The sequence below is a fragment of the Apodemus sylvaticus genome, chromosome 14 (assembly GCF_947179515.1).
Source record: "Apodemus sylvaticus chromosome 14, mApoSyl1.1, whole genome shotgun sequence".
Classification (NCBI taxonomy): domain Eukaryota; kingdom Metazoa; phylum Chordata; class Mammalia; order Rodentia; family Muridae; genus Apodemus; species Apodemus sylvaticus.
In genome coordinates, this window is record NC_067485.1 from 44739640 (window position 1) to 44765756 (window position 26117).

Sequence of the window (26117 nt, forward strand, 5' to 3'; positions counted from 1 at the left end):
ACAAAGATAAAGAAAAAACTTAGAAGAAAACTGTCACTGAAGAGAAGAAATTCTTTTCAAAATATACTTTCATTTACTATAACATTTTTTAAAGAAATGAATATAAATGACATATTTAAAAATGTTTAAGCTATTCATTTTTAATCAAATATTAAAATATAGACTTCAAAATTTATATTTCCAGAAAAGGTTAAGCCAGTAGTGATTGGGAAGTGGAGGGGAAAGGTAAGAAGGGAGACTCAAGAGTGGGGAGCGTGGTAGGAGGAGAGGAGGAAATTGAGAGGAGAAGAGAGGATGAAGGAAGAGGAGGAAATGCCACCATGAACCAGACCCCCCCTAGCCAGGAGAAACCTCAAGAAGCAAGGGATCTCATAGCCGGTGAATAAGTTAGAACAGTGTTAGAACTGCCAGATCTAGGCATATAGCTTATAATTATAATATCTGGATTATGTGGATTTTAATACCTATTTAATAGGATTGGAAACTCCAGCAACAGGGCTTCAGGGATTGTGCACACTATGGAATCCCATAAAGACATAAAGATAAAAGAATAACTTTAGCTGTCTAATTCATCAAGTTCCTTTATATTTCTTCTCTGGTCTTCTAAAATTTTTGTTATTGTTTTTTTTTTTATTAGAGCCAGTATAAGTGGTATAAAGATATCCTATAAAAATAATGTATAGCTCTGAGAACTTGGTATTTCTCAATGGAAAAGTTTATGGAAGACACAGTGGAGCTCACATTTTCTAAGGTTCAGTTAGCCACATCCTTGACCGTCTCACACACAGTGCTCTCACATTCTTCATAAGCCATCAGAGTACATTTGATACCTGTGTCATTTAATTCACAACTTAAGCCTTAGTGAACCATTTGAAACAGAATGTATGCCATGGGTTCCTGATACCACAAATAGAGTCTATGAAGCTTCTTCCATAGCCTGGTGAGAATGCAAATGCTTCTGAAATGCTGTCAACTCCAAGTCATTGAAGTAGAGAATGTTTGACACAAAAGCACTGTATAGACAGGATGACACATGTCACAGTATTTCTTCCATCCTGGGCCGATTGTACTCATATTCATACTATTTCTCTAACAAGTGAACATGGCATTCATGTTAGACTTGATATTCTGGTAAAATAATATTCTTTGGAATATGAAGAATTAAATCCTGTGCTAGAGATGCAGTTTAAGTAATCTCTCAAGGAAAATACTGAAAACTTTTCTACTATGATTTAATTTGGGGAATTAGGCTTTTTTTCTTTGCAAGTTCTTTACAATAAAGCTATAATGAAAATCAGCATAAAATGTAGTAAATTGACAATACGCTCTTGGACAACTTCTTCAACACTTGTTTTTACTTCACTTACATTGCATTGTCACTGAAATAAGTATTTAGTTGGAATTTCAAAGTGAACTATGAAATTTCATAGGCCAGGCATGGTGGTGAATGTCTGAAAGTACAATATGTAGAGACTGTGGGACATTTAAAGTTATTTAGATCTTGGGGATGAATAAGAAAGTAAGGGTTGTGGCTTAATAGTGATGTGTTTCTGTGTCAAGTTGACAAGGGGTTGACTGTACTGGCTGGTTTTGTGTGTCAACTTGACACAGGTTGGAGTTATCAGAGAAAAGCGCTTCAGTTGGGGAAGTGCCTTCATGAGATCCAGCTGTGGGGCATTTTCTCAATTAGTGATCAAGGGGGGAAAGCCCCTTGTGGGTGGTACCAGGGGAGGGAGGCTGGTACTCTTGGGTTCTATAAGAGAGCAGGGTGAGCAAGCCAGGGGGAGCAAACCAGTAAGAAACATCCCTCCATGGCCTCTTCATCAGCTCCTGCTTCCTGACCTGCTTGAGTTCCAGTCCTGACTTCCTTTAATAAACAGCAATGCAGAAGTGTAAGCTGAATAAACCCTTTCCTCCCCAACTTGTTTCTTGGTCATGATGTTTGTACAGGAATAGAAACCCTGACTAAAACACTAATATTTCAATTGATATTTTATCAATATTTTTGATAAAATTTTATCAATATTGATAGTTTCAGATAGTGGTATAATTTTTCCAAGTAGCTACTTTTTTACAATTTCCTAATTTCAGAAATGCTGCTAATTGAAAGGAAAGAGGTAAAGTTTCTATTGGACTTGAGTCCCATTTCTCTAAACTTTCTGCTTAGCACAGGAAAATCTGTACAGAAGCTGCTGACCCCTGAGGTTGAATTAGGGAAAGGCTGGAAGAAGCTGAGGAGGGCAACTTTGTAGGAAGACTAGCAGTCTCAATTAACCTGGACCCCCAAGATCTCTCAAACATTGGACCACCATCCAGGCAGCATGCACCAGCTGATATAAGGCCTCCGACACATATATAGCAGAGGACTGCTATAGATCTGCTTACAGATGTACTTACAGTTGTTTTATCAGTGGACCATATGAGTTATAGATTAACATACTCTCTATGATCATTCTCTTCCCATAATGTGAGGAAATGACATTAAAAAAAGAATATATGAATTTAACTGCAAAACCTTTACATTATTTGGTGCTACTCTAGTTTGATTCTTTGGACTGAAGTCATTTTAATGTGTGTGTGTGTGTGTGTGTGTGTGTGTGTGAGTTTTTGAGCTTGTGTGAGGATGTTTATATGTGTCAGTATGAGTGTGTGTATGCCTGTGTGCATGTATGTGAGTGTATATGAATGTGTATGTGTCTTTGTGTCTAGATGCGTACATATGTATGTCTATGAGTGTGTGTGTATATGTATGTCATGAGTGTACATGTGTGTTCATGCATAGAGGTATATATGTGTGCATGTGTTTGTGTAAGCGCCTGTGTACATGTGAAGGGTGTGTATGTATGTGTTCATGTGTTTGTGAGTGTGTGGGCCTGCGTGCATTGTGGGCATGTGTGTGTGTGAGTGTGTCTGTGTCTGTATATCTGTATGTGTGCATGTGGGGTTAAGGCTATATGTGTGTATGTGTATGTGAATGATGTGTGTGTGAATGTGTGTGCCTGTGTACATTGTAGATGTGTGTGTGTGTGTTTGTGTGTGTGTGCATGTGTGCTTATGTATATTCTGGATGACTGATGTTAGCTAATCTTTAAATTTCTACTTTATTATCTCCACGTCAAGGCACATATTTATGAGAAGTTCGTCATTTAAGTAGTTACAATATAGGTTATTCATTATTTCATTTATTGAAATAAATATGTATTTCAACATCCAGGAAGCTATGTTGAATTGTTTTAAATGACAATTTGCCACAACTTAGAATCACCTGTAACCAGAGCCTTAACTGTGGAATTGTCCATATCAGGTGTGCTGTGGTGGTGTCTGAGGGTTTTTTTTTGTTTGTTTGTTTGTTTGTTTGTTTGTTTGTTTTTGTTTTTGTTTTTAATTTTCGTGATAAGACACATTAGGCTGAGTAATGAGAACTAACAGTGAGCAAATAGTTTGCTTTTTGGTTGTTGTTTTAGTCCCTGGGAGCTCTGGGGGGTGTGGTTCTGGTTGACTGATATTGTCCTTCCTGTGGTGTTGCAAACCCCTCTTAGTTCTTCCCCTAATCTAAAGGAGACCATTGTGTTCTGATGGTTGGCTGGGAGCTTTAGTGTCTGTATTGGTCAGGCTCTGGCAGAGCCTCAGGGGATAGCTATATCATATCCCTGTCAACAAGGGTGAAATTAGCAATAGTGTCTAGGTTTAGTGTCTACAGATGGGATGGATCCCTAGGTGGGGTCATCTCTGGATGGCCTTTCCTTCAGTCTCTGCTCCACTCTTTGTCTCTTATACATGGAGGACCCATGACTCCAGCTGCACATGTAGCAGAGGATTGCCTCATCTGGCATCAAAGGGAGGGGAAGCCCTTGGTCTTGTAGAGGTTAGATGCCCAAGTGTAGGGGATGGTAGGGCTGGGGTGGCAGGAGTGGGTGGGTGTATGGGGGAGCTCCTTCACAGAAGCAGGGGGAGGGGGAGGGGATAGGGGGTTTGTGGAGGGGAAACCAAGAAGAGGGATAACATTTGAAATGTACATAAATAAAATAACCAATTAAAAAAAAGAAAACATAGGCTGCCTTTCTTTCATTCCTTTCTTGACTGTGGGTGTGGTGTGATCAGATCCTGTCTCTGATTTCCCTATTATGGTGAACTATAATCTAGAACTGTAAGACAAATAACCCCTTTCCTCCAGTATGTTGCTTTGTCAGGGTGTTTGATCACAGTAACAGAAATAAAGCAATGTCAATAGTTCAGTGACCTTTTAAAAGTTTCATGATGAGTAACTGATCTTAAGGATAAAATACAAAATGTAACAGAAATATGAGTATGGCAATGGCCAATAAGTATTATACACAATACTGTATATTCTACTTTCCCCCTAAGAGAATAAAGTTGTCATTGTGCATATCATTTGGATTTTCAAACTGCTGGTATTCATATATGGACTTACATAATCACTAGGTGTTTACCCAACGCAATGAAAGGTAAATATGTGTCAGGCACCTCATATCAGCTGGTGTATGGTTGGTGGCCCAGTCTCTGAGAGTCCAGCTTAGTTGAGACTGCTGGTCTTCCTATGGGGTCACCCTCCTCCTCAGCTTCTTCCAGCTATCCCCTAATTCAACCACAGGGGTCCTCAGCTTCTGTCCATTGGTTGGACATAAATATCTGCATCTGACTCTTTCAGCTACTTTTTGGGCCTCTTGGAAAACAGCCATGCTAGGCTCCTGTTTCCCAGGTCTCTGGTACTTTATATAGGGTCACCCCAACTCCTACTCCCAAGGTTGATTGCTTCCATTCTTTCTGCTAGCCCCCAGGGCTTCAGCCTTATTTCCCCTCAATCCCCAAGATCTGATCATGCTCCCCTCTCCATCTGTCCCCTCTCCCAGCCAGTCCCTCCCCTCCTCTCCCTCCCCCCCCCCATGATTGCTTTCTTTTCCCTCCCAAGTGGGATTGAGAAGCATCCTCACTTGGGCCCTTCAGCTTGTTAACTTCCTGAATTCTGATGATTGTATCCTAGTTATTCTGTGCTTTTTTGACTAATATCCACTTATTAGTGAATACATACCGTGCATGTATGAGTTAACTCACTCAGTATGATACTTTCTAGTTCCATCTATGTGTCTACAGAATTCATGATGTCCTCATTCTTAATAGTTGAGTAATATTCCATTGTGTAAAGGAACCACATTTTCTGTATCCATTCTTCCATTGTGGGACATCTAGGTTGATTCCAGCTTTAGGCTTTCCCAGCTTTAGGCTTTCACAAATAAGACCACTATGAACATAGTAGAACATGTGCACCTGTGGAATGGTGGGGCATCTTTTGGATATATGCCTAAGAGTAGTATAGCTGGGTCTTTGAGTAGATCTATTTCCAATTTTCTGAGGAACTTCCAGATTGATTTCCAGAGTGGTTGCACTGGCTAGCAATCCCACCAGCAATGAAGGAGTGTTTCTATTTCTCCACATCCTCACTAACATGTGCTGCCACCTGAGGTTTTGACCTTGGCTCTTCTGATTGGTGTAATGTGGAATCTCCAGGGTCGTTTTGATTTGCATTTCTCTGATCACTAAGGGCTTTAAACATTCCTTTAAGTGCTTCTTGGCCGTTTGAGATTCCTCTGTTGTGAATTTTGTTTAGTGAGTATTCTATACCTCACTTTTCGATTAGGTTGTTTGTTTGTTAGCTTCTTGAGTGTCATTATATATTTTGAATATTAGCCCTTTCCAGATGATACAAATAATCAACAAAACCAAAAGCTGGTTCTTTGAGAGAATCAACAAGATAGAAAAATACTTAGTCAAACTAACCAAAGGGCCCAGGGACAGTATCCAAATTATCAAAATCAGAAATGAAAATGGAGACAACAGAAACTGAAGAAATTCAAATAAATCATTAGATTGTACTACAGAAGCTTATACTCAACAAAACTGGAAAATATAAATGATATGGATGATTTTTCTAGACAGATACCACATACCAAAGTTAAATCAAGAGCAGGTAAACTTCTGAAACAGTCCCATATCCCCTAAGGAAATAGAAGTCATTAAAAAATCTCCCAACCAAAAATAGCCCAGGGCCAGATGGCTTCAGTGCAGAATTCTATCAGACCTTCAAAGAAGTGCTAAAGTCAACATTCCTCAAACTACTCCATAAAATAGAAACAGAAGGATCATTACCTAATGCATTCTGTGAAGCCACCATTACTCTGGTACCTAGATGTTGGGGCTGCTTAGGGAAGCTGACACCCTGACTCCCAGCCCCAGACACCTGTCATTGCTGTCTCGGTCATTGGCGCCATTTTTCCCAAGTATGAGTCTGCGCTCTACTGTGGCAACATTACCAGGGGTAGCAGCCTTGTGGATCTTTCTGAAGGTTTTGTAGCTTTTGATCTTTCTGAGGGAGCAGAGGCTAGTAGCACTCCAACATGGCCTCCCAGGGCCCGGCAAGAATTCCCTCTGGCTGGTGGAGGATCCAGGGGGAAGACAGCTTTCGGCCTTGATTCCAGCAGCACAAGAACTACATGGTGGAGCTCCCCACCCACCGACCCGGAATCACCCCGACCCCTCCCCTCCCTCTTGGATCTTGGCCACCCTCAGAACCAACACACTGATATAGATCTGCAAGTGAGTCTTGTCACCACTACCAGCAACACCAGGACTAAGCACCCAAAAGCAAGATCAGTAGGAGAGAGTCCAGGCAGAACAGGTACTCCTGTCAATGGAAGTCTATCCGGCTGTTGCCAAGCAACGCATCTAAGGCATGCACTCTGACCAATGGGAAAACCTAGGTCTAACAGCCGTGATAGAGGTTCTCAGTATGCTTGCTGTGCATGCACAAGACCTGATCTGGGAAATTAGCTTATGGCCTTCGCTCTGACAGGCCAAGACTTCGTTGGAGACTCCTCAAGCCTGCACTGGTTTAGTCTCCAAGGACACTTTCCTAAAACATGTCAGACACCCTGCCTTTTGTTTGCCTTCATTTCTAAGGAAAAACGCCACTGAGCCCCCACTATGGTCTATGGGGATTTAGCTGGAACCACCAGGCAAGGAAGACGACTTTGGTGACACCACAAGTAGAGATAAGAGCAACATATTTCTTTTTCTTCCTCTCTACTTAAAGGCCAGTAGCTCAAAGAAGAGGTAAAGAAAGATATCAAAGACTTTCTAGAATTCAATGGAAGTGAAGGCACAACATACCAAAATTTATGGGATAAAACGAAATCAGTGCTAAGAGGAAAAATCATAGCACTAAGTGCCTTCATTAAGAAAATGGACATTCCTCATAATAACAATTTAAATGTACACCTGAACGTTCTAGAAAAAAAAGAAAGGAAACAAACACACCCGTTGCAGGAAATATTAAAAAATGGACCGGTACATTCCTGTACCTGTGCTGGCAACTTTCAGCCCCAGTGCGGTCGCGACAGCTCTGTCACTAGCTAGCTCCAGCAGTGACCGATTGCTGTGTTCCCAGCTCTGGTTCGCTTGTCTCTGGAGCCCCTAGTTCCTTCTCTGCCATATACCCCTGTAGTCAGCGGTCCCACATTCCAGTAACCCAGTAAATCAAAACTCTTGAAGTTTATAATTAACTAGTCAGATTTATATATCAATAAATTCTCAATACACAAGATGCCAATACAATAACTTCAGAACCAATTGATAATGATAAAAGCTCCCACCTATATTAGACAAAGTATCCTAATATTCTAACCTTTATGATATAACAACCTGTGGCTGGTTTACGTCTCCATCTTGGCCTTTCTCCTTCTGAGACACTCCTCTTCATCTCTGCAACTCTTAGCGCCGCCTCCCTTTTCCCTGTCCAATCACAGGCCTCCTGCTGCACTAATATTTTAATGTCATTGGACAGGGAAAAATCCTGTCACAGGCTAAATTGTAAGGTTCTGAAAATCGCTGAAGGAAGACCCCAGACTCAGTATACAAAGACAAAGAGTATTTGTTCTACAGAAACACCTAGTTTGACCGGGTTTCCATAGTTTCCAAGTGACAACCCCCACAGCACATCAAGTTCCTTTTATAATAGGACTGCTTAGTTGCTTCTGAGATAACAGATTTCTAAAACGTAGAGCACATTCCATAGGGTTGCAGAAATCATTAACCGAATGCCCTAAAGAAGATGTATACCACAAGGCCCCAGGTGCAAAAACAAGAGATAAGATATTGACTGGGTTTGTCAAAACTTCAGGACTGCTTAGTTATAGTCTCAAACTTTTCCATGACCCTGCATGCTAGTAACAAATGGTGAATGTTAAGCTAGATAATTGCCCCTAGTGTATATGCACGTAGGCATTCTGTTATAACCTCTTATTCAATTTATGACTGAGTTTATGTGCAGACTTGCAGCGAGCTTTGTTTTTTTCTTCCATGTGAACACATACTCTGAGTCTTACAAGTACTGAGATCAAAGGGCAGAGATAAGTCCCCCTCTGCATTTCTCCTGGAGATTTCAATTTAGAGAAGAGCGATTCCCTGCATTTACCGAGCCCCCCACTTTGCTACTTTGAGATTCTAATTGGAGGCTGCACAAGCCAGGCTTATAGCAACTTGGCTGGGTGGATCAGTGGCAGAGCTACAGAAGCAGAATCTTTCACCCAGGGTAGATAGCAAATGGTAAGTGGTTCAAGGTTTAGTTTCTGGGTGGGATATGAAAAATGAACTCCTCAAAATACAATCATATGAATAATTGCATCAAATGTAAATGGGGCAGGGGATCAAATCCAGAGATTGCTGGGCTGGATTATAAAGTAAAGCAGAAAGAAGGAGCCAATTATGTTTTGCTCCAGAAAACACCCTAAAAGCCCAGATGTGGCGGTTTGGTTGGGGCCTGTAAGAATCATTTCATAGAAAAACAGAAATAGCTGCACAGGCTGAGCAACACCCTTGAGCATACCTTTCTTACACCTCTGTGCTGGCTGGTTCTGTGTGTCAACTTGACACAGGCTGGAGTTATCACAAAGAAAGGAGCTTCAGTTGGGGAAGCACCTCTGTGAGATCCAGCTGTGGGGAATTTTCTCAATTAGGGATCAAGGGGGATGGGCCTCTTGTGGGTGGTGCCATCCCTGGGCTGGTATTCTTGGGTTCTATAAGAGAGCAGGCTGAGCAAGGCAGGGGAAGCAAGCCAGTAAGGAACATCCCTCCATGGCCTCTGCATCAGCTCCTGCTTCCTGACCTGCTTGAGTTCCAGTCCTGACTTCCTTTAGTGATGAACAGCAATGTGGAAGTGTAAGCTGAATAAACCCTTTCCTCCCCTTCTTGGTCATGATGTTTGTGCAGGAATAGAATCCCTGACTAAGTCAACCTTCCTCCTTCCTTAGTAAGCCTTTTCAGAGAGAGAGAGAGAGACAGAGAGAGAGAGAGAGAGAGAGAGAGAGAGAGAGAGAGCGAGCTTGGAGGAGGGACAAGGAGTCTGCTGCATGGTTTACTCTCTGAGATGTTCCTACATGCTCCAAGCAGCCATTCCTTCCTCCACACCCAAGCCATCTTTAGAATCTTACTTTTAAAATAACTAAAAGCTTATCATATTCAGGAGACAAAGAAGCAAAAAAACCCACATAAAAAGCTCCGTTTTGCTTTACTCACTGTTAGGTTTCTTTACAAACAATACTTCACCTGAGCCTGAGCATGCGCATTAAAACTGTTTTAAAGTTCTGTCTCTTGGATCAGAATCCCACAATAGTATGTCTATCTCAAACCCCAGTTTCTGGCAGACAAAGACAGGAAAGGAAGACCACTGCAAGTTTCAGGCAAGCCTAGGCTACAGAACCAGATCCTGAGCTTTCCCCAAACATTCTCTATCACCTTGCTTCTTCTTCTTCTTCTTCTTCTTCTTCTTCTTCTTCTTCTTCTTCTTCTTCTTCTTCTTCTTCTTCTTCTTCTTCTTCTTCTTCTTCTTCTTCTTCGTTGTTATTTGTTTTCGAGACAGGGTTTCTCTGTGTAGCCCTGGCTGTCCTGGAACTACTCTGTAGATCAGGCTAGCCTCGAACTCAGAAATCTACCTGCCTCTGTCTCCGAAGTGCTAGGATTAAAGGCGTGGGCCACCACCGCCCAGCACTGTGCTTCTTTTTAAATCTTTGTGTGGACATCAAAATTCACCAGTTAAGTGAGTGTCCAATATTGACAAGTAATCTTGGACAGAAGAAAGAAAGAGAAAGAAAGAGAGAGAGAGAGGGAGAGGGAGAGGGAGCCGGAGAGGGAGAAGAAGGAAGGAAGGAAGGAAGGAAGGAAGGAAGGAAGGAAGGAAGGAAGGAAGGAAGGAAGAAACACAGACAGACACAGCTGGCACAAGGCAGCTCTGGGCTTCCAGTGTCCTGTCCTTGGGAGGCAGATGTCTCTGAGTATCAGGAGTTCAGGGCAGTCTCAGCTGCTTAATAAATCTGAAACCAGCCTGGGTTATAAGAAAAACCACTTCTCAAAACAAAAGACAAATGAATCCCTCAAAGACAGACCTTTCTATTTGTATATGACAGTTGGTCCTTCAGGAAGGAGGACATGGATAAGTTATTTATTAAGGTCTGAAATTGATCCTTGACCTCAGACAGATGCTTGATCAAACAAAATGAGGTCAGCCTGAGCTACAGAAGCTAGTCTCAGCTATAATGTAAGACAATGTCTCAGAGAAAAAAAGGGAAGGGAAGGGAGGCAGTGAGTCAGAAAGAGAAGAGAGGAGAGGAGAGGCGAGGAGGAGAGGAGAGGAGAGAGAGAGGCAGTGAACCATCTGTGAATGTCTGAACTGTGATAAAAGTTATATGTATTTGTCATGTTCTTTCACATGTTCAGTGCTTTCAGAGATACATGTCATTCTGTAATATTCTTGTTCATTGTAAGGGAATTGTTATTCTTTTATTACTTTAATTTTGTAGTAATGACAATCTAACGCAGAGCCAGGTAAGTCCTCTGTCATTGAAGTATGTCTGCAACCTAAGTGGTCCTTTATTCTGCCAGTCTGGTGGCACACTGCATAATCTTGAATGCCCAGAGGGGGCAGGGCCGGGAAAAGCTTCATAAAATCCAGTTCTCTGTAGAATTTGGTGTGCCTTGTTGAAGAAGGGTGATTGGACTTTTACACAGTCTAGCATAATCAGAAAATACATCTTAGAGCATCAAAAGTAGGAAAAGAAATTGAAAATAAAACATGAATGTCTGAATGTCTTAATTTGGGGGGGGGGTTGATGTTTTTTTTTTTTTTTTTCAGTTATTCTATGCAAAATCTACTAGAAGAGACTCAAAGACATCAAGTCTTAAGGTGATTTTTTTCAATTACCTGTAGTCAGTTTGTCAGTTGTTAGATATGCATGTTTTGTTACCAATCACCTTTTTAAAAAATAGTACCGCACTATACATCAGAATCGGCTAGTCATTGCCTCATCCCAAACTCAAACATTGCAAGTGTGCACCATTATTACTAAATATGTTTAAAGTTCATAAATTATTATCATTTCTTCTCAGGTGTGCAAAGGAGCACACCTCAGCTAGACCATGCATCTCTAATCTCATGATTGCAAAATCAAAGTTCTGTAGTGTCTCAGGAATTATTGGAAAGTTTTTCTCAAATTACTTCATTTCCCATCTACATATTCCAAGGCAAGGCTGTTCAGTTTCTCAGCAAAATTTAATTCGCGGAATGTGTTCCGTCTCATAAGACGTGAAGGAAAATGCACCAGTTCAATTAGTGTGAATATCAGGTAGGATTAATAAGAACAAAGAGGAAGAAAGAAAAAATAAGAAAAAGAAGGAAGGCCCCGCTGGGATTTGAACCCAGGATCTCCTGTTTACTAGACAGGCGCTTTAACCAGCTAAGCCACAGAGCCAGAACTGGGAAAGAATGTAGTTATATGTTATTTGAATACGATCTGACACGTTTGTAAGGCTCAGCAATTCTGGAAATTAGCTTAGAAACGAAAAGGATGAGAAATACCAATCACAGACCAAGAAGAACTTTCTCTTAAAATGGCTGCTTATCGTAGCTGGATTGAAGGAGCGACCTTCCGTTGGCAAAGGCCATTTGCTGAAGCAAAAGGAAAGAATCTTGTCTCATCCGTCGCAGCATCGGAGCCGCACCTGCGGCTGTGTAGTTTCAAGTGGGAGCCGCATCACTGGGCGTCCCAAGCGGAGCGAAGAAAACCTGGGTGCGGTTCGTCTGATTTTAAGGAAAAGAAAACAAAAACCCAAATGTTTCTTTGGATGACACAGTGCTTCTTGAGGCTGAATCCCAAAACAAGATAAATCAGTGCCATTTCTTATTTCAAAAACTAAAGGTCAAAAAAACAAGCAAGCAAGCAAGCAAGCAAGCAAGCAAACCTGTTTAAGATCTTTTATAGGAATTCAGGAAAGGCAGCTCTTGCATCCCTGGCCGGTTAGCTCAGTTGGTTAGAGCGTGGTGCTAATAACGCCAAGGTCGCGGGTTCGATCCCCGTACGGGCCAGTAAGGTACCAAGATTTTACAACTGGACTCTACTCTTCTGCCTTCTACAGTTCTACTCTCAAAACACAGTTCATTCCACCAAGCCTTTATTAAGACACCTGAGCCTCTGAGCCTCCTGTAAGTCAGATTGCTCACTTTTGTACTGATTGTCAAATACCTCTAGCTATCATAGTAAACTGCCAAGCCCACCTGATCTCTTTCTCTAGCTGAAATTTCCACTTCCCTCATGGCCAAATTGTTCTCATTATTGGCACCTGGTTTTTCTCTACTTCCAGTGGACCTGGGCGTTGGTGTTTGTTCCATTATTCTAGAATGCTCTCCTGACTGATAGCTCCAAACCTTGAGCATCAGCAGTGAACATCACCCCTTTCCCTTATTTTTCTTTCATCTTCAAATCAGTGAGGGTAATAATTTATCCCCTGAGATGTGAAGCGTTGGGCAATTCTCATGTTTTAATTGGTAGATCTTTAGTGCAGGGACGACGTAGACAGAGTCCATATGCTTTTGCTGTATGAAGGACAACAGGCATACAAGAGGCAAAACACCCATATGCATAAAAATAAAAGTAACACAAAGCCCTCAGTATATTTTGTCCCTGTAGGAAGTGAAAACATTCAGAGGGAAAATGTAAATACATCCACGTATTTACGTGACTGCACTGGAATCATATATAAAGCCAAGCTGTCAGTCATGGTAATTTGTAGTCACACAGCAGGGAGACAGTTGGACTGTGGGCTGGGTAAGTTTGCTACTCTGTACTGGTTAGTTCTTGTCAACTTCACACTAACTGTAATCACTTGAAAAGAATAAAAGGGAACCTCAATTGAGAAATTGCCTCCATTAGATTGGTCTGTAGGGCGCCAGATTGATTTATGATTGATGCGGGAGGGCGGAGCTCACTGTGGGCCGCGCCATCTTGGACGGGTGGCCCTTGGCTGTATGAGAAAGCTGGATGAGTACAAAGAACCAGAAGGCAGCATGCTCCAAGTCCTGCCACCAAGTTCTACTGTGAGTTCCAGAGCTGTCTTCCCTCAAGTATGATATATATATATATCAAGTATATATATCAAGTATATATATATATGATATATATATATATATATATATATATATATATATATATATATGCCTATAACCTATACGGTCAAGCATGACCTATATAACCTGTAAGGAGGGAGCCCTTGCCTCCCTCAAGTTGTTTTTGGTCGTGGTGTTTTATCACAGCAACAAAAACAAACTTGAGTCTCAGGGTTAAATTTCCCTGGGATGGAGAATTAGCAGATAGGCCGGTGTATTATTAGTCAGGGTTTTCTAGAGTCATGGAATGTTAGGATTTGGTTCCAATGAGCCGAACTTCCAGTCCTGAGGGTCCCTGCCCCCAGGTGACTTTGATAGATAATAAAGAATTGCCTTACAGCCATTTACTGGGCAGGAAGACAGGGAGGGCGGGACTTTTAGATTGAGGGCGGTGGGGGTGAGGCAAGAGAGGAGGGGCCGAGGGAGGGAAAAGGAATCACCTTGACTCCAGGGAGAAGGATCAAATTTAAGAGCTGCAGGAGAGAAGTCATCCTGCAATGTAGGTGCAAAGGGAATGCAGCCCTAAGTGTGTGTGTGTGTGTGTGTGTGTGTGTGTAGGGATTGGGGATGGGGGGAGGTCCCCAGGAGGTAACGGGGTAGCAGAGATGAAACAGAGTTTAGAAGGTTTAATGCCAGGAATACTGGAGGGAAATGTATGCTAGACGCAGAGAGGATTAGAAACGTTCAGCCATTGAGCTAGACAAGGCACACCGAATCAGTTGGTATTCATGTATCTTATTCATGAATCCAGAGGGCCCGGGCGAGTGGCTGGAAGTGCGACCCTCCCGGAGCATAAAGCAGATTAACTCATTTACCTACTGCTACAGCAGAATTTACGGAAGGTCTCTATATATTAAGGAGAATTATTGGAATGACTTACAGTATACAGTTCAACTAACCCAACAATGGGCGGCTGTGAATAGGAAGTCCAAGAATCTAGTCCCAGGAGGCTAGATGTTTCAGCTGGTCTTCCATATAAGCTGGAATCCTGAAGAAGTCAGTTCCAACACACTTGCTGGCAAGTAAGTGCAAGCAGGCAAAGAAGAAGGAGGCCTTCTTTCTCCCATTGTCCTTGTGTAGGCCTCCAGGAGAAGGTATGGTCCAGATTAAAGGTGTGTTCTACAATCCCTGGACCTAAACTGTTCTTGGAATTTGCTTTGTCTGAGGCTGGCTTTGAACTCAGAGATCTGCATACTTCTGTCTCCTGGGATTAAAGGTGTCTACAACCTTCCCTGGGCCTCTGCTTTTCATGCCCTCTGTGCTTCAAGATCTGGATCATAGCTGTGCCCTCCATTTCTGAATTGTAGTTCCTTTTAGACCTAGTAAAGTTTACAATTGGGAATAACCATCACAGCTTGTAATACCAGCTTTTGAGGTCAAGATAGAATACTGTGAGTTAGGGCTAAGGGCAGTCTGGGCGAATGAAGAGACCCCATGAGCTCAGGGGGTACAGTGTGTGCTTAATATGTGAGAGGCTGGATATCTAGCCCCACATAACACCCCCCACCATGGCTCACACTTGTAACTCAGGATAGGGTCGAAGGCAGAGAAGTGGAGGTTCAAGGCCGCCCAAGCTACTTGAGGTCCTCTCTCAAAAAGAAAACAGAAAAGCAAACCCAAAGGCATGGCCATCTTTTCACCCTCACAGGACTCCTGCTGCACAGGCAAACCCGCAGACTGTCCATGAATCCACAGGGCACACTGAGTGCAGTTCTTTAACCTTTCTCATGGACAGCACTCAGTGTGCCCTGTGGGTCAGTAAGGAACCTTTTCCAAGCAAGGACAAGAGAATTTTCCCCAAGTTTCTTCTTGGCTTAGGATGCAGCTCAGCTGGCAGAGTGACTGCCCTACAGGATTCTTGCCTAGCACTGCTGAGGCCCTGCATTTAACGCCCTGCACTGGGAATGGAGGTGGTGGTGGTGGTGGGGAACCAGGGGTCAGGATGCAGCCTGTAATTCCAGCACACAGAAAACCTGTGCAGGAGGATTTCTGAGAGTTAGAGGCCAGCCTGGGTTACATAGCAAGACCATACCTCAAAATAAAATGAAGCACTCCCACCCCAAATAAAAACAGAAAGAGGAGAAAAATTGAGGACATAAAAGAAGGGAACAAACACTCTGCCCCTGAATTCACGAACATGTTACAACGGCCAAACTAATGGAAAACAGGAACAAAATTCCATCGCTTCCTTACTTGCCCGTGTTCGTGAAATAGTTTTGTTTTGTTTTGTTCTGTTTTGAGTGGGAGGCAGAGTTTTGCTGTGTGACCTTGCACCGCTGCCTCAGTCTCCCAAATGCTGACACAAGCCACCACATCTGCCATTTCTTTTCAAAAATGTCCTTTTCATTTATTTTTATTTGTGTATATGTTTGTGTGCCTGAGTGTATGTATGTCCACCATGTGCTTTGGGGACTCAAAAGAGTGCATCTGATCCCGGAAACTGGAGTGACAAGCCAGTGTGTGTCACCATGTGAGTTCTGAGAACCACATGGGAGTCAAGGAGCAGTAAGCATTCTTGACCCTCTTATGATTTTTAAATCTTGTTTTCTCTTTCAGCAAAGCGTTGTATGGCTAATATCCCATGTCTTCTTGATCGGGCAATGAGATGTCCACAGAGCTGGTCAGACATCCCCATGGGCTTCCCTGTGCGGCGTTGACATCCTTCCATAGATGAGATTAACATTAATCCAGGGAAAGAAGATGGTCTTCCTGTGTGGAAGAGGGCCTTATCCTCCTGATTGCGGAGGCAACTAGGACAGAAACAGATCTCACACAGAGAGGTGGCCTTGTCTCTCTGCCACTGACGGCTTTTAGGATGAGACATTATTTTCCCATACTTAACCTCAAACTGAAATATTATCAGCTCTTTCTAGGTTTTGAGCTGGTACTCTTTGAACTGAAAATCTACCATTGACTCCAGCTTGCTAATTGCTGGTTTTGTGAGTTGTCAGTCATGTATATAGACACTTGCATATATTCCCTTCATTTTTGTTTTGTTTCTGACTAATGAAGTGGTAAAGACAGGCTGGTTAGGGTGAGGTGGTGGGGCTGCAAATGTCTGTACAATCTCTACACAAAGAAGACCTTCATTTAAATTGTAACTCCCCCCCACCTAAATATTTTCTCTTTGAAAAGACAACCCATCTCTGGAGTCTCTTCCTCTGTACCAGAAAGTCTGGGAGGACAGGGACTCATTTTTCCCACTACAGTTGCCGGCCTAGTACTCAGATGTACACACCTGCTGGCACCCATACCCAGGCTCCCCTGCTTACCAGGCAGATGCTGTAACCAACTACGCCCCACGGCACCACCAGCTACGGTCTTAGATAATATGCTATGTTATAAAATTCCTTCCCTCAAATTCTAGCTTTAGTCTGCGTTCCCGTAGGGAAGCATGGGGAAACACGCAGATTTTATGTGCACCAGTGCAGTGCATTTCTCCACGGTTTTGCTGTTCTCACAAGCAAAATACTCTCATCCTTCTTACCTCTGAGTTGGTACTGGGATGACACGATATAAACCAGAGTAACAGGTGGACTTCCTTGGGTTAAATTTCTTGGGTAGGCAATATCAAATACTATTCTTCTAAATCTGAATATCTAGATATTTAAGATGAAAGAACAAGTCCGCAGCAAAAGCAGATGAATCATAAAAAACAAAACAAAATAAAGAAAAACAAACAAGCAAGCAAAAACGGTTCATAATGGTACACCTGTAATCCCAACACCTGGAGACAGTAAAATATTCAATTTTAAGTTGACCTACTATAGTCCTTGCCTCGCTTGCTCAAAGCCCTGGGTTTGATAACAGCCTGCTGGCACACTCTTGTGCCAACACAAGAGGAGCAAAGGCGGGGCTACCTCTAAGTGTGAGGTCAACCTGGTGTCTGCCTATCATGTGGGGGGACCCTCCTGTAGTCCTGTGCAGCAAGAGGCTTTTGGAAATCCCCATGCAACTCCCCGTCAGTGGTTTACCCTCCCCACTCCCACCAGTGGTTTTTCCTTTGCACATCAAGGAAAAGTTAAGATTTATTTTGAACATCGAAGGTAATCATGAAAAACCATTCCCCCCCCCCCCCCCCCCCCGAGACCGGGTTTCTGTGTGTAGTCTTGGCTGTCCTGGAACTCACTCTGTAGACCAGGCTGGCCTCGAACATCCGCCTGCCTCCCAAGTACTGGGATTACAGGCGTGCGCCACCACGCTCGGCCGAAAAGCCATTTCTTAATGTTTATTAAAAAACAAAAAGCAAACAAACAAAACTTCCACTGTGATAATCACCACATTCCAAGAGATTTTTAACAAGTCAGCATAGGATTATGCTCTTGAATAGAGAACTATCTTTGACTACTAGGCCACAGTACTGGGATGGCCGAGTGGTTAAGGCGTTGGACTTAAGATCCAATGGGCGCATGCCTGCGTGGGTTCGAACCCCAGTATCAGTCACACTAGTGCTAGTGTAGTTGCTCTAGTACTTTTGAAGTTTATTCACCCCCATATATGAATATTATTTTTGTATTTATTTACTTTATAACACACCCAGGTAGCACAGGCTTGCTTCCCAATTTCCCTGCATCTCCCAAGCGTAGGGCAATAATGGCTCCATTTTCACAGGCAGTGGTTTGTCTATGGGTTTCAACAACAGTCTTCTCAGGTTTCGAAAGCAACACTAGGAAAACGTATTCACCCTTATCGGTTTGTCTGAGTTTTGCCTGAGTTTTTAACATTCCAAGAGAATTGGCCAAACCTTTGCACTTGTTGCCTTTATGGAAATATACTCTGGTTCTCTGAGGTTTGCAGACCCAGAATTCCCTGAATGAAGAAAAGGCCAGGACCCGTGATGGGCCCTTGCTAAAATAAATTATTTAATAATAAGTTTTTCTCTTAGCCTTTCCCCTGTTCTTCCTCGGAGGAAAACTATATCCCTATACTATGGTAACTGTATAATGGGGAAAAGAAGCAATTGAGCTTTCTAGGGGCTATTTAATGCTGGTTCTGAATTGACACTGAAGCATGTACCTCTTCAGTTAGAGTGGGGACTTAGAGAGGCCTAGTGGTTAATGGAGCTTTGGCTCAAGTCTAACTTACAGTGGGTCCAGTGGTCCTTGAACTCATCCTGTAACCACTTCTCCAGTCCAATAAATGAGAAGAAGTTGGCAGAATCCTGATATTTGTTCCATGATCTTTAGAGTGAAGGCTCTTCTGGTTGGAAAGGTTAAGTGGAAACCATTTGAGTTGCTTTTTCCAAGGAAAATAGTGACTTAAAACCAATATTGCATCTGTGGAATGATTAAAGTAGCTAATAGAACATCCCCTTTATAGAACCAGTACAAACGCATATGTAAAATTAATTTGAACTCTGCTATCAATAATGAATTTTATTGTTACATTTTCTTGTCATTCATAGAAAATTGGAGAAATGTTGTCTAATGCTTTCTGTTATCAGTTAGAGAGCCACACGGGTTGTTGAGCTTCTATTTGGTGACCATGTATTTATAAAATTAGTAGTGAATGTGATAGTGGTTGTTTTATTTCTTTGGTTGTTTTATTTGAGACCGTGTTCTGATGTGTCACATTGGTTGTCCTCAAAATCATAGATTCCTCTGCTTCCGACCTCATAATTCTAGGGACACCGGGTTTGGCTCCCTTGCCTGGCAGGTGGTTGCATATTGATTGTTCAGGCATAGGTGTGGGCCACCCACCTGAGCACAGGCATCCTCTTGGAGGAGAGCCCGCCCCACCCCCGCAATACTGTTTTTCTTATTCACAGGTTCACACACACATTCGCTCACATGTACACATACATACACAATACTCTCTCACATATTGTAATCCTTGCATTTTCCACCCTCACCCTCCTCTCTGTTCCAAATTTGCTCCCTCTGGAGTCTGGCTATTCTCTAGTTTCAAACTCCAGACTCATCACGCTGGTTTTGGCCGGCAGAACGCCAGAAGAATGCACAAGATGAGGAGCGAACCTTCCAGCGAGTTCCTCAGCATTTGACCAGCTTTGCTCCGAGAGGCTGAGATGGGGTAGTCTAGCCATGGTGGTTTGAGGAGATACTGAATTTTTTGGATTAGGGGATGGTGTGGCCTCCCAGGTCACCAAGGCAAACTCCAAGCTCCGCCCTACCCTCCGGTGGATAAAGTGCTCCCTCTAGGGCCAGCCACCTCAGCAAAACAATGAGCCACCCAATAAAACTTCAGTCAGTGCCCACCTCGGAGCACCCTGTTGGGGTTCCTTCGTCGCAAAGATTACACACACACACACACACACACACATACATATTCATGTGCATACACATAGGTTAGACACATATAGATACAAACATATGTATATACACAGATCCATGTACATACACATATATAGATTGGGCGGGAGGGAAAATTACAAGCTGCTAAACTCTGATGGAGACAAAGGAAAAGCTCCTTAGATGAGGCACATTTCAGACTCACATGGCGAAAGCTCTGTAGCTTTCCTTCAACACAACTAGCCAAAGGTGAACACACTACTTCATCCATTTTCCAAAACCAATAAACACTGATGCTGTGGGGTTGGCGATCAGAATAGTACCATTGCTAGAACTGGGGCTGGCCCTCAGCAGAGGCTCTGGGGCCTGCAGAGATGGTTGTCCTGCTTTCTCCAGGACCACTCTCAGACTCCTGCTGAGAGCACACTGTGGGGAGCACTGACCTGGAAGAGTAAGAGCGAATCTCGGGGCCTTGTCTTCTTCCTGCATCTGGAAGGGGGCAGGTGCCTCGGCCTACACCCTTGCTGACTGTGTACAGGGATTAAAAAATCTTCACTTTAACCACATATGGTTAGTGTCTTCCAAAGGTTTGGTTTCTTCTAGGACTGAACTTTCTACAGCCAAGAGTGGACCCAGGATGGCTGCTCAAAGAGTCCAGATTGGGGTTGGGGTGTGAGGGTTAGGCTGGGTGGCTTAGAGGAGCCTTTATTCCCCCAGGTGAGGTCTTAACCAAAATTATAAAAATATAGGTGCTCAATACCACCTTTGAGACCTAGTTATAATTTACTTCCAAGGAGACTCTCCTGGATGTGTTCTGAGTGGATGTACATTTGGGAATGAGAGGACTGAGTTAGTCAGAGTCAGCTGGCAGGCTACAAACAGGCAGTTTGGGAAACTAGGCCTAAGTTTCTGTTTCCCAGAAATGAGAACATAGATCCTGGAACCCGTGGTCAGCCAGCCAAAGCTTGGGCAGCCAATTGGAGGACACCACGACATCTGGGCTGAAGCAAGAACAGGAAGCTAGAATGAGTGAGTAACCACTGGGGACGTCTCCAGAGCCCTAACCAATGTTAGAACCAGTCAGACCCCTCGGGACAGAGCTAACCCAGCAAGGTAAAAGGGAATATACTGTCCCTCGAATTCCCCTAATTTACAGTAAAAGGTGGGCCTGTGAGTCCATTCCCTAATCCGGAGACCCCTGCATTCAGGAAATTCAGCTGAATAAACGCTCTTTGCTGTTGCATACTATTTGAGTAGGGTCCCATTCTTTGGTGATTCCCAAACTCTAACATGAAGAGGTGAAGGCAAGTGTAAAGTGAAACTGGGAAGAAAGCTGAATGACTTTAAAACAAACTTGACATAAACTATCCTAAGTTCTAGGAGGATCAAAGCAAAGTTTATACACCCTGGGGTGACTTTGAACCCCCCGCTGTGAACCACTTGTGGGAAGACTGGAGCTAAAACCAAAACACAGTCCTGGCCTTCCTTAGAACATTATGCGTGGACTAGAGAGGAGAGTTTACGAAGCAAGAGTTAACCTTTGGGGCAATGAGAAAAGCGGAAACAGATGGGGTACCTAAGCCCCATAATGGGGGGCGTGTGCAGAAATGGGTGAGAAAGCCTGGAAGGTCGGACTTCATGTTGAGGAGCGAAGGAAGATCTTGATGAGAACAATGACTGAAACACACAAGGGGGAGACCTGTGAGCTGGGTCCAATCTTCGACACAGTCTCAGGATGCTGCCATCTAGAGTTCTCAGTAGAGAAATGAGCCATTGTGCAATCTGTGTAGGAAAAAAAAAAAATAAAATAAAAAGGACAAAATCCTCCCAAACAAAACCAAAAGAACACCAAACAATTCCTGTCTCAAGTACGTCTATGATTTTGTGTTGTGGCGCAGTCACAGCGATTTTCGGTTGCAGAGGCTTTCCCTAACCGAAATCAGAGAGGCAGCCCAAGAACCCGGTAGCTGTGACTGGACGCGGTGGCCTGGCTGAGAACCGCTGCTCCACTGGGTGTGGGGTCCGGGAGAAGAGCGAACGCTTATTGCCTTCCCCCGCTCGAGACTTCTCGCCTCTCAGACACCGCTTCCCAGCCGAAGGGCGAATAATGTGACCATTCTTTCCAATAGGGGGAAAATAGGCATTTATTTAAAATGAGCATGTGTATTCTTTCCCGGGAATAAGGAGATAACAGAAATGTGACCTTTCTCACTCACACCGGAACACGGGTTCCAGAAATTGGGCAGGTTTCCCCCAGTACTGATTTCCGACCTTGGGTCTCCGTAAACACGTAAACTCACATTTCCGAGGGCTGATAAAACTAGTGTTGGTTGTGAACATGCGTGGTGGGCGGTTTTAGGGGTTAATACTGGGACAAGTGTAAATTTCAAGGAATGAAATTATTTAATAATGAAAAATGTGAGATACACCAGTAGGATTTGAGCCTGGATCCCTGGATTCAAAGTTCAGTGCACTAAACATTACATCATGGGATCAGCAGGCACATTGTTCTAAAGATATTTTCCTGAGGGAACTAACTCATCCCTGATACACCTCTGACTGCAAATTCTAAATTATTTAAAGTGAAGCTCTACCTCCCTCTTGTGGGATATGTTGAACATACATGGAGGTTTTGCTTGTTTAGAGCATAAAATTGACTTCACATTTTACAGGGCAAGGTCAAAGAGGCTAAACCCCTGTGGAGCTGAGGACGTTGCGGAGGACAGCCCAGTTTTGATGAATGTTTTGCCAGGTTTCCTGGGAATCCTGTCTGGCAGGGTAATCCTTGCTTGTCTGTCCCTTCCATTGAAGCTTCCTCTCAAATGCAAGGTAGAACCTACGATGGCTTTTACACTTTTATTCTGAAAGGAAAGTTCACAGCTTCACACTCGATCTCCTTGGGGATCCACTTTGTGGTGCTCGAGCCATCGCGCGTCAGATCCGACTCTCTGGAGGAGGTCATCCCAGTCCACTGACAGCATCAGTTGTCGGGCTCACGCGGGCCGGTCCGATGTGAACTACAGTCCTCAGGGGCTACCCTCGGATATTCCAAGCCGCTTTCTACCAGTCTGCAGATCACACAGATTACAGCTGTGGCCCATCCGAATCGCTGACCCCAGAACCCAGGATAGTGGCACTTGCTGATCCAGGATTAGGATACCAGCTTGTTTTATGCCACTGAGTTTTGGATTGGCGTGTAATGAAATAGTATCCAGAAGAAATCCCCAATCAGAAATTTCACTTAAATAGTCACTCTGTGTCGCCTAATCATACTATCTCCCCTTTCTCACCACGGATCAGTGAGCTTTGGAGGCTACAGACTCCTGATGGGAATATTTAATACTTAGTCACATATCTTTCACAAATGATGTTATTCACTCTGGGTCTGCAAGAGTGGAACAAATTGTGAAATGTTAAAAAAGAAAGAAAGAAAGAAAGAAAGAAAGAAAGAAAGAAAGAAAGAAAGAAAGAAAGAAAGAAAGGAAGGAAGGAAGGAAGGAAGAAAGAAAGAAAGAAAGAAAGAAAGAAAGAAAGCGTATGAGTATAATCGGGTAAAACCATTATTTTTAAAATTAGGTTTATTATTTGAGACTTTCCTAGGACATATTTTGATCATGTTTACTCCTTGCCCCTCCCCCAACTCCTCTCCAATCCGCTTCCACCTTTATATTCCTCAAATTTTGCCTCCCCCATAAAAACTAACTTGAGAGGTTCACTAAGAAATAAAAACCTTGGGAATAAAATTTTTTAATTCCCCAAGAAGCAAACTGGGCTCCTCAGAGGGAGCCACTGACCATGGACCTTGAATCCGTAATGACCCTGAACTAGGGGAAAGAGCTCCAGCGCTGAGTCAGTGCCTGGGACGCTTGGCCGGAGGAGATAACAAGGCCAGGGGGAGCTGGTTTCTGAAATTCCCCAAGGTATCAGCAGATATAGAGACACTAACATAGCAGCCAATCAAAACTGTACTAATGTCACACTGCTTTTTCCCTACCAATCATATAAGAGGTTCCCTAACATTTCTGGAAAATTCCCCTAGCCCTGCATAAAAAGGGAGCCACAAGCTCACTGGGGCGTGGCGGTTTTGCGGAGTGGCTGACCTCTGCGTGCTGGATATTTCTGCAGAATAAACACTCTGCCTTTGCATACTTTTTGAGTCTGGGGTCTTCCCTCAGTGATTCTTCAACCCTAACAAACCTAACAAATGCAATCTGTACTTTCTAGGTGTGGGGCCATCTTTTGGAGTGGATCAACCTGCCAAACCCATAAAGAAAGAAAAGCATCCCTGTCCCAGAAGCTCTCTCCTTCTCATGCCTCCTCAGGGGTGAGGGCTCTCGTCCTGCTCCATGTTGTGCAGGCAACCACAGCTGCTGGGGTTTCATGCGGGTATTGGTCCTATCATGTCCAGAAAACACTGGTTCACTGCAGTCCTCCCTGAATTTTGGCTTTTTTTACAGTCTTTCTTCTCTCTCTTCTGTGATTATTTCTGAGACTTAGTTATGTGTGTATGGTAGAGATGTCCCATCTGTGACTGAACTCTTTATTGACACAATATTCTTTGTACTCTGACAACCTGTTAAGGTTCTGTGTTTGCCAGCATCCACTGCCGTAACCTTGGTCTTTTCTACCTGGCCTCTTTGTTCCTAGAATAATAAGAATAATGCTTAGAATTGATCAATTCAGAATCAATGCCTAGGCCATGAGCTTTGGCTCGTTCCCCAGTTAGCTTGTAGCTTATACGACCCATGTGGTTGCTTATCTCTCCTCAGATATAGACAGAATCTCTTAAGTACTGTGTGGAAACATCACCTGTCAACAAGAAGTTGATGGCATGTTGGCAGAAGAAGAAAATAGAAGATGGAAGAGTTTCTGGTAGAGAGAAACTGGAACTCCAGGAGCTAGACAGAGGCCGGGGATTCACCCTGAATTCTGAGGATGTCAGATGCATGAAACAGAGGTAGCCATGTGGCAGACATAGACTAGAATAAATGGGTTGTATGAGTCGGGGAACAAGTCGAAGCTTATGGTGTAGATAGCTATTCATAAATAATTGAGTCTTAGAGTTGTTATGGAAAAAAAGAGGCCTGTACAAAAGACCATGGTCACACACTGCTCAAAGAAACTTCTGATGAGATCTGGGCTGCACCACTCTATGGGTAGGAAGGTGTGAGTTTAGAGGGCAGCTTAGTTTTATGTCCATTTAACAGAAAAAGAGTATAGTGTTGGGCATGGGATGTGTTTCTTCTTGTGGAGACAGCCTTATATGTAATCAGAAAATGGTTGATTTTCTTCATAATACTTATCTATGATTACCCACGGGCATATCTTTCTATACAAGCCATTGTTAAAGTTCACAGAGTTAACAGCTAAGTAAGACTATTGATTACCCCAGAACCTTCCCATGCTAGCCAATAGGGAGGAAGAGTTCTGGTCAGTACCATCTTGATTTCTCCATGTCCCATGTCCCAAATGTGCAGTGTCTTCAGCATCGGGGTCTTTCCATCAAGTGGTGGTGGGCAGTCAAAACCAATAGCTCTAGCTGTGTTTGGGGGAGGGGGAATCTCTGGTACGCCTCTGACCAACAACTCAAGTGGAGGTATCCCATATCTGGTACTGGGTTTTTAATTTTTAAATACCTATGATTTCTGGGAGGGACATAATCCCCTGTGTTATTTTCCTATAATATTCATTTCTCCTTTATCTGTAACTCTTACTCACTTTTCTGTGGTAGCAATTGTCTTACTTGAATTGTAAAGCTTTCTGAATCCAGGATGGTTTTCCACTCCTCCTCTGCAGATGAAGAAGCAGGTTCAGTTGACTTGTACATGATCACCTAGCAGTCACCGTGCCTTCTGCCTGGGTACTTGTGCAATTGCCTTCTGTGGACCTGAATCCTCGGGTGTCTGCTCATGTTCTTTTTATACCAAGGGTGTAAAAGTTCTAACTTCTGCCTCAATTCATAGAGAGGCCCAGGAAGAACTGAGGGAGGCCCAAATTTAGAGGATTGGAGTTGGCTGCTTAGTCAAGCTCGTAGGTTTCCTGCCTTCTGCCTTTCTTCCAGCTCTTACCAGTTCCTCATGTGAAAATATTGTTTTGAGCAGGGTGGTGGTGGCGCACACCTGTAATCCCAGCACTCTGGGAGGCAGAGGCAGGCAGATTTCTGAATTCGAGGCCAGCCTGGTCTACAGAGTGAGCTCCAGGATAGCCAGGGCTATATAGAGAAACCCTGTCTCGAAAAAACCAAATCCAAAAAAAAAAAAAAAAAAAAAAGAAAATATTCTTTTAAAAAACATTAGGGTCATATTCTTCTGTTCATATAAAACACTGAGATTCCAGGTCAGTATACTTCAGAATCTGAACTG

General features: G+C 43.3%; 3 non-coding genes across 3 annotated transcripts; 2 read left to right on the plus strand and 1 right to left on the minus strand.

Moving 5' to 3' along the window:
- Positions 1-11742: 11742 nt before the first annotated feature.
- Positions 11743-11816, minus strand: Trnat-agu (transfer RNA threonine (anticodon AGU)). Its single transcript has one exon. It is a non-coding gene; the product is annotated as a tRNA-Thr (tRNA).
- A 540-nt stretch (positions 11817-12356) lies between these two features.
- On the plus strand, positions 12357-12430 carry Trnai-aau (transfer RNA isoleucine (anticodon AAU)). The gene has a single exon. It is a non-coding gene; the product is annotated as a tRNA-Ile (tRNA).
- Positions 12431-17866: 5436 nt separating this feature from the next.
- On the plus strand, positions 17867-17949 carry Trnal-uaa (transfer RNA leucine (anticodon UAA)). The gene has a single exon. It is a non-coding gene; the product is annotated as a tRNA-Leu (tRNA).
- Positions 17950-26117: the final 8168 nt, after the last annotated feature.